Source organism: Oncorhynchus kisutch, linkage group LG15 (genome assembly GCF_002021735.2).
Source record: "Oncorhynchus kisutch isolate 150728-3 linkage group LG15, Okis_V2, whole genome shotgun sequence".
In the NCBI taxonomy this organism is placed as follows: domain Eukaryota; kingdom Metazoa; phylum Chordata; class Actinopteri; order Salmoniformes; family Salmonidae; genus Oncorhynchus; species Oncorhynchus kisutch.
This window is the reverse complement of record NC_034188.2, coordinates 60,783,771-60,791,978: the sequence shown is the minus strand read 5'-3', so window position 1 is coordinate 60,791,978 and position 8,208 is coordinate 60,783,771.

The following is an 8,208-nucleotide window of genomic DNA, read 5'->3' as shown; positions in this document are numbered from 1 at the left end:
CAATTCAGGTCACCATAGACCTACATACCTAGACATACAAAACCCCATAGATGTACAAAAACACTAGACAGGACAAAAACACATATACCCACCCTCATCACATCCTGACCTGACCAAAATAATACATAAAACATAGATAACTAAGGTCAGGGCGTGACAGGAACATTTCTTTGCTGCTAATGAAATATCGGATGCCACTATACAGAATCCATACTCAAATCAAATCTAAATTAATTTGTCACATACACATGGTTAGCAGATGTTAGTGAGTGTAGCGAAATGCTTGTGCTTCTAGTTCCGACAATTCAGTAATAACCAACAAGTAATCTAGCTAACAATTCCAAAACTACTACCTTATAGACACAAGTATAAGGGGATAAAGAATATGTACATAAAGATATATGAATGAGTGATGGTACAGAGCGGCATAGGCAAGATACAGTAGATGGTATTGAGTGCAGTATATACATATGAGATGAGTATGTAAACAAAGTGGCATAGTTAAAGTGGCTAGTGATACATGTATTACATAAAGATGCAGTAGATGATATAGAGTACAGTATATACGTATACATATGAGATGAATAATGTAGGGTATGTAAACATTATATTAGGTAGCATTGTTTAAAGTGGCTAGTGATATATTTTACATCAATTCCCATCAATTCCCATTATTAAAGTGGCTGGAGTTGAGTCAGTGTGTTGGCAGCAGCCACTCAATGTTAGTGGTGGCTGTTTAACAGTCTGATGGCCTTGAGATAGAAGCTGTTTTTCAGTCTCTCGGTCCCAGCTTTGATGCACCTGTACTGACCTCGCCTTCTGGATGATAGCGGGGTGAACAGGCAGTGGCTCGGGTGGTTGCTGTCCTTGATGAACTTTATGGCCTTCCTGTGACATCGGGTGGTGTAGGTGTCCTGGAGGGCAGGTAGTTTGCCCCCGGTGATGCGTTGTGCAGACCTCACTACCCTCTGGAGAGCCTTATGGTTGTGGGCGGAGCAGTTGCCGTACCAGGCGGTGATACAGCCCGACAGGATGCTCTCGATTGTGCATCTGTAGAAGTTTGTGAGTGCTTTTGGTGACAAGCCAAATTTCTTCAGCCTCCTGAGGTTGAAGAGGCGCTGCTGCGCCTTCTTCACGATGCTGTCTGTGTGGGTGAACCAATTCAGTTTGTCTGTGATGTGTACGCCGAGGAACTTAAAACTTCCTACCCTCTCCACTACTGTTCCATCGATGTGGATAGGGGGGTGTTCCCTCTGCTGTTTCCTGAAGTCCACAATCATCTCCTTAGTTTTGTTGACGTTGAGTGTGAGGTTATTTTCCTGACACCACACTCCGAGGGCCCTCACCTCCTCGATGTAGGCCGTCTCGTCGTTGTTGGTAATCAAGCCTACCACTGTTGTGTCGTCCGCAAACTTGATGATTGAGTTGGAGGCGTGCGTGGCCACGCAGTCGTGGGTGAACAGGGAGTACAGGAAAGGGCTCAGAACGCACCCTTGTGGGGCCCCAGTGTTGAGGATCAGCGGGGTGGAGATGTTGTTGCCTACCCTCACCACCTGGGGGCGGCCCGTCAGGAAGTCCAGTACCCAGTTGCACAGGGCGGGGTCGAGACCCAGGGTCTCGAGCTTGATGACGAACTTGGAGGGCAGTATGGTGTTGAATGCCGAGCTGTAGTCGATGAACAGCATTCTCACATAGGTATTCCTCTTGTCCAGATGGGTTAGGGCAGTGTGCAGTGTGGTTGAGATTGCATCGTCTGTGGACCTATTTGGGCGGTAAGCAAATTGGAGTGGGTCTAGGGTGTCAGGTAGGGTGGAGGTGATATGGTCCTTGACTAGTCTCTCAAAGCACTTCATGATGACGGAAGTGAGTGCTACGGGGTGGTAGTCGTTTAGCTCAGTTACCTTAGCTTTCTTGGGAACAGGAACAATGGTGGCCCTCTTGAAGCATGTGGGAAAACAGACTGGGATAGGGATTGATTGAATATGTCCGTAAACACACCAGCCAGCTGGTCTGGCCATGCTCTGAGGGCGCGGCCGGGGATGCCATCTGGGCCTGCAGCCTTGCGAGGGTTGACACGTTTAAATGTTTTCCTCACGTCGGCTGCAGTGAAGGAGAGTCCGCATGTTTTAGTTGCGGGCAGTGTCAGTGGCACTGTATTGTCCTCAAAGCGGGCAAAAAAGTTATTTAGTCTGCCTGGGAGCAAGACATCCTGGTCCGTGACAGTGCTGGTTTTCTTTTTGTAATCCGTGATTGACTGTAGACCCTGCTACATACCTCTTGTGTCTGAGCCGTTGAATTTAGATTCTACTTTGTCTCTATACTGACGCTTCGCTTGTTTGATTGCCTTGCGGAGGGAATAGTTACACTGTTTGTATTCGGTCATGTTTCCAGTCACCTTGCCCCGATTAAAAGCAGTGGTTCGCGCTTTCAGTTTCACGCAAATGCTGCCATCAATCCACGGTTTCTGGTTTGGAAATGTTTTAATCATTGCTATGGGAACGACATCTTCAACCCACGTTCTAATGACCTCGCACACCGAATCAGCGTATTCGTCAATGTTGTCGTCTGACGCAATACGGAACATATCCCAGTCCACGTGATGGAAGCAGTCTTGGAGTGTGGAATCAGATTGGTCGGACCAGCGTTGAACAGACCTCAGCGCGGGAGCTTCTTGTTTTAGTTTCTGTCTGTAGGCAGGGATCAACAAAATGGAGTCGTGGTCATGTTTTCCGAAAGGAGGGCGGGGCAGGGCCTTATATGCGTCGCGGAAGTTGGAATAGCAATGATCCAAGGTTTTTCCCGCCCTGGTTGCGCAATCGATATGCTGATAAAATTTAGGGAGTCTTGTTTTCAGATTAGCCTTGTTAAAATCCCCAGCTACAACGAATGCAGCCTCCGGATATATGGATTTCAGTTTGCAAAGAGTCAAATAAAGTTCGTTCAGAGCCATCGATGTATCTGCTTGGGGGGGAATATATACGGCTGTGATTATAATCGAAGAGAATTCCCTTGGTAGATAATGCGGTCTACATTTGATTGTGAGGAATTCTAAATCAGGTGAACAGAAGGACTTGAGTTCCTGTATGTTGTTTTGGTCACACCACGTCCCGTTAACCATAAAGCATATGCCCCCGAACCCTCTTCTTACCAGAAAGATGTTTGTTTCTGTCGGCGCGATGCGTAGAGAAACCCGCTGGCTGCACCGTCTCCGATAGCGTCTCTCCAGTGAGCCATGTTTCCGTGAAGCAAAGAATGTTACAGTCTCTGATGTCCCTCTGGAATGCTACCCTTGCTCGGATTTCATCAACCTTGTTGTCAAGAGACTGGACATTGGCGAGGAGAATGCTAGGGAGTGGTGCACGATGTGCACGTCTCCGGAGTCTGACCAGAAGACCGCTTCGTTTTCCCCTTTTTCGAAGTCGATTTTGGGGTCGCCGGCTGGGATCCATTCCGTTGTCCTGGGTGAAAGGCAGCTTCGCGAAAGTCATATTCTTGGTCGTACTGATGGTGAGTTGACGTTGCTCTTATGTTCAGTAGTTCTTCTCGACTGTATGTAATGAAACCTAAGATGACCTGGGGTACCAATGTAAGAAATAACACGTAAAAAAAACAAAAAACTGCATAGTTTCCTAGGAACGCGAAGCGAGGCGGCCATCTCTGTCGGCGCCGGATAGTACACAACGCAGAACAGAACAACCAGGATCGGGGTCAGTGGCCCAAGCCCGCGAACAGGAATTTTCCAAGTTCAGACAGAAGGGAGGAGTCAGATCCCTCTGATCGCCAGGAACTTTACTTTTGGTGTATATTTTTAATTGTTGCGCTACTGGTGCTGACTGCTGATGTTAGGTAGGCAGCTATAGTAGTTGAATGGTGTTAACATCTTCGGGTTTTGTTTCATTAAATGTATTTTATTTCATCTGGGTGCTTGCGGCACCTACTAACACCCTGGTACTACCCGTAGCTCCCGTTCTCCTCATTCCGAGAAAACACTGAGAGAGAAACCATGACCATGGTTACTGAACAAAACCTTAGAAAAACCTTGACAAAGTACAGGCTCAGTGAGCACAGCCTTGCCATTGAGAAGGGTAGACATAGGAAAACCTGGCTCCCTTTAGAGGAAAGGCTGTGCAACCACTGCACAACAGCTGAACCTGAGACGGAGCTGCATTTCCTGACAAAATGTCCTGACAAATTTCCCCAAATTTGAAACCCTTATTTGGGGGAGGACACAGAGAGCTGTTGGTTGGCAGCGCACTACATTGCTGCCTGCCATAAGTTGAGGGACAGTGTCTGACAGACCAATCAACCTGCACATGTACTTTACTGTATGCTTATTGTTGTTGTTCAATGTATGGTTATTTTGAACCTTGGTTATTATTGTGACTGTTGCCCCGTTGACAATTTTGATTCTCATTATTTTGATATTGTAAATATGCAAAATTAGCTTTGGCAATATGTACATTGTTACGTCATGCTAATAAAGCTAATTTAATTGAATTGAGAAAAGGTATATGTTGCAGATTACTCCTTTGTACAAGTCCATAACGTGAAATAAATCAAACATCCCAAGGTTAATGCTGTAGATATTGTTATAAGGGAGTGTGAGACTATTGAAACATGTAACTTTCAGAGTTTTATTGTTGTTAATTAATATAGTTTACAGAGTGCTAAAAAGTGCTGCTGTTGCTTGCTAGCAGGCCTTTCTGTGATGCAGACGATTAGTTGAGCTGCCGACTGGTGCTGGCATTGCGTTACGGGAGATGTAGTTTGGTCCTCTAAAGTCTGAATGGGATGGAGGTGATTTCACGTTGTAACTTGTTTGGTTTGCAGTGTTTTTGTACTGTCAACACTGAAAGCACCTAGCAATGTATTGGGGATGTGAGACAGGATATGTGTTTTACCTTTCTTCATGCTCCTATATAGAACAACTTGTCAGATGGGTCATTGGAGACTGATGTGTTCCTGTCCTGTCTTTTCACAATACAATTACAGGTATGGTTCTATTGTCTAAGAATGAACTTCTTTGGGGTAGGGGGCAGTATTGGGAATTGTGGATGAAAAGTGTGCCCAAATTAAGCTGCCTGCTACTCAGCCATAAAAGCTAGAATATGCATATAATGAGTAGATTTGGATAGAAAACACTCTGAAGTTTCTTAAACTGTTTGAATGATGGCAGGCAAAATAACTCATATGGCAGGCAAAAACCTGAGAAAAAATCCAACCAGGAAGTGGGAAATCTGATGTTTTTCAACTCATTCCCTATCGAATGCATAGTGTCTATGGGGTCAAATTGCAATTCCTAAGGCTTCCACTAGTTGTCAACAGTCTTTAGAACCTTGTTTGATGCTTCTCCTGTGAGGTGGGGGAGAATGAGAGGGGAATGAGTCACAGGTCTGGCAGAGAGCCACAAGCTGGCCATGCGCGTTCACGTGAGAGTTAGCTTGAGTTGCATTGCATTTCTGAAGACAAATGAATTCTCGGGTTGGAACATTATTGAAGATTTATGTTAAAAACATCCTTAAGATTGATTCTATACATCGTTTGACATGTTTTTACGGACTGTAACGGAACTTTTTGACTTTTTGTATGCACCTAGTAATCACGCGTCATGAATTTGGATTACTGGGCTAAACGTGTGAACAAAAGGAGGTATTTGGACATAAATGATGGACATTATCAAACAAGACAAACATTTATTGTGGAACTGGGATTCCTGGGAGTGCATTCTGATGAAGATCATCAAAGGTAAGTGAATATTTATAATGCTATTTCTGACTTCTGTTGACTACACAACATGGTGGATATATGTGTTTGTTTGTCTGAGCGCCGTACTCAGATTATTGCTTTTTCTGTAAAGTAAAAAAAAAAATCTGACACAGCGGTTGCTTTAAGGTTTATCTATATTTCCATGTATAGCACTTTATTTTCATCAACATTTATAATGAGTATTTCTGTAAATTGATGTGGCTCTCTGCAAAAACACCAGATGTTTTGGAAGCAAAACATTACTGAACATAACGTGCCAATGTAAACTGAGATTTTTGGATATAAATATGAACTTTATCGAACAAAACATACATGTATTGTGTAACATAAAGTCCTATGAGTGTCATCTGATGAAGATCATCAAAGGTTAGTGATTAATTTGATCTCTATTTCTGCTTTTTGTGACTCGTCTCTTTGGCTATAAAAATGGCTGTGTTTTTCTGTGACTAGGTGCTGACCAAACATAATCGTTTGGTGTGCTTTCGTCGTAAAGCCTTTTTGAAATCAGACACTGTGGTGGTATTAACAACAAGATACTCTTTAAAATGGTGTCAAATTCTTGTATGTTTGAGGAATTTTAATTATGAGATTTCTGTTGTTTGAATTTGGCGCCCTGCACTTTCACTGGCTGTTGTAATATAGATACCGTTAGCGGGATTTCAGCCGTAAGAAGTTAAAGAGCAGGGGGGTACAGATACAGAGTCAATGTGTTGGGGCACCAGTTAGTTGAGGTAGTATGTACATGTAGGTAGAGTTATTAAAGTGACTATGCATAGATGAGTCGTGGAGTCGTGGAAATATTGAATAAAATATTTCTCAGATACCGGAGCTTGTCAATTCAAATAGACTTTATTACAAAAAGTAACAAAGCCGAGCAATTCCATGGAACGACTAAATTCTCTTGCCACAGACCTCAGGCCTTATAGGTTTCCACCTTCAGATAACACACATGTTCACTCCCCTCTATGTAGATGATTAACACCCCAGTGGCCTCTCGCCACCATTATCTTTCTGCCTCAATTCTTGCTTGTTTACAGATTCTATTGAAGGCGTATCCATAGCAATGATACAACAAATAAGACACACACATAATGCTATTGTCTGTCCAATGATACTCATAGGACTACACAATGGCTCTCCCCATGCCTGTAATGGCGCAGACATACATATACAATACAACTACATGCCCTAATGCCAGTCACACGACCAGGCAATGACTTCCCTCAGGCCTACAACAGCACAGGCATACATTCATAATGCAATTGCATGTCTCAATGCTAGTCACAGGACCAGGTAATGACTTCCCTCATGCCTATAACAGCACAGGCATAGATATTCTGCATACAGTATGTTCTGTTTTTACATGTCTAGTGATTAACTCCATGTTGACCCAGCTCTGTTCATTCACCTGAGCTCTGCCTTTATTCTGCTTGCACATGTCTATCCATTAATAGATCTGCTTACTACTTCTGGGAGAACAGTCTAGATACTGGAAAATCACCCATAGTCATGAATGTTCTCCTACAGTAGCAGCAGTGTAAAAGAGTGGGGGGAGGGGGGGTAGAAGCTGTTTAGAGGCCTCTTGGACCTAGACTTGGCGATCCGGTACCGTTTTCCTTGCAGTAGCAGAGAGAACAGACTCTGACTAGGGTGGCTGGAGTCTGACCATTTTTAGGGCCTTTGCAGTATATTATAACAATTTGTGAATGGGTTGGCTACAGTCTGAGATCTGGGAATAATTATCCTTTCAATTATTGAACCATTGATTCTATTATTGGTAATATAATATATAAATGTACACCAAGGTAGTTCTTTGTCATACTTTATCTGAGCAGGATCAGATCATGACAGGTGTCTCAGTAGGGTCAGGCAGTCAGGGAAGACCAGTCTGTGACTGCTGAGGGGAACTTTTTCAGATGCAACACTTTATTCTCTCAGTGCAGCAAACACTGGACAAGCCAGAAGATTCAAAGACTGAAACTATTTTAAGGCAGTCTGACAGACCTCTAAAGTTGATTTCCAAATTCTATCAAGGTTTGATAGAGGCTTTTCCTGATGACACAATACATGTCAAACAAAAGGAAGACCTGGGAGACTGTCACGTTCTGACCTTTACCTTTGTTTTGTCATTATTTAGTATGGTCAGGGTGTGAGTTGGGGTGGGCAGTCTGTTTGTTTTTCTATGATTTTGGGGATTTCTATGTTTCGGCCTAGTATGGTTCTCAATCAGAGGCAGGTGTCATTAGTTGTCTCTGATTGAGAATCATACTTAGGTAGCCTGGGTTTCACTGTTTGTTTGTGGGTGATTGTCTATGTTAGTTGCTTGTGTCAGCACAGTCTCTTATGATAGCTTCACAGTCGTTATTTGTTTATTGTTTTTGTACAGTTTACTTTGTGTTTTTTGTCATCTATTAAATTATGCATTCACACCACGCTTTGGTC